This window comes from Aplysia californica, unplaced genomic scaffold, assembly GCF_000002075.1.
Source record: "Aplysia californica isolate F4 #8 unplaced genomic scaffold, AplCal3.0 scaffold00517, whole genome shotgun sequence".
Taxonomy (NCBI): domain Eukaryota; kingdom Metazoa; phylum Mollusca; class Gastropoda; order Aplysiida; family Aplysiidae; genus Aplysia; species Aplysia californica.
Genome location: NW_004797787.1, coordinates 117,621 through 118,778, shown reverse-complemented (window position 1 = coordinate 118,778; position 1,158 = coordinate 117,621).

The following is a 1,158-nucleotide window of genomic DNA, read 5'->3' as shown; positions in this document are numbered from 1 at the left end:
GAGAGAGAGAGAGAGAGAGAGAGAGACTCACTCTTTCAGGCTGTGGACAAGTTATTTCTCTGATGTTGCGGCCTTTTTTTCTGTTCACCTCAGGCAACAAATGTCGTTTTGGAAGGCGAGATTTCTGGCTTAACAGAAGGTAGCTTGTCTTCTTGTTGTTTTTTCTGTTTCTATTTATAACTTTAGAACAACTTTAGCCGTCCCCTGCCAATTGCTTTTGTTGAGCTACATGAACAGATCTTCTGTCTACTGTTTTAACGCTCGTTGTGGAAATCTAATTTGATGCTTTTCTCGACGCCATGAATTAATGAGCGTGCAAAATTTAATCTTGCAAATCCGCAACACATATATTTAGAGTCGAAATAGAATTTTACATGAAACTAAAACACGAAGCGAAATAAATGAAAGTGCAATCCGAAACAAAATGTCTTATGATAACGTCACGACAATATTCATTAAGTGCGGCCAACCTCCAGTCCACTGGTCAAAGTTTTAGACGTGTCGCTAACTTTCTTAAAAATCTAAGGTATAATTAAATCTGGTTTCTTAGGAGACTGCTGAGAATATCGTGGAAGAAAAAGAAATCAAATGGAGGTAGTACTTGATGAAGCCCACATGGGAAGCTCACTGTTAAAAACTATCAGGAAAAGACAACAGTTTTTGGGACACCTGAATAAATATAAAGGTTTTGAATATCTAGCTCTCAATGGCAAGATTGAAGGCAAACGAGGCAGGGGTAGGCCTAGAGCAACCTACTTAGAGAACCTAAATAGGTGGGTAACGGGCAAAGATCAAGATAACGTAGCTGTTTTAAGAGTGTCCGAGCAAATGAATGAATGGAGATCCATGATCGCCGATGTCTGTCACAGATCTAGCACTTGATGATGGTGATAATTAAATTAAATGTAGAATCTACATGCCTGCGTCAAAAATGACGTTACGTACGAGTACTAACAATGACCCAACAGCCCCCCTGTACGGAACCATTAGCGTTTGTGAACGTCAGTCGTATCCTGGAAGAAGTTGCAAAAGGATGTGCAAAAACTGTATGTGTGTGTGTATAAGAGAGAGGGAGAGAGAGAGAGGGGGGAGGGAGAGAGAGAGAGAGAGAGAGAGAGAGAGAAAGAGAGAGAGAGTGTGTGTGTGTGTGTGTGTGTG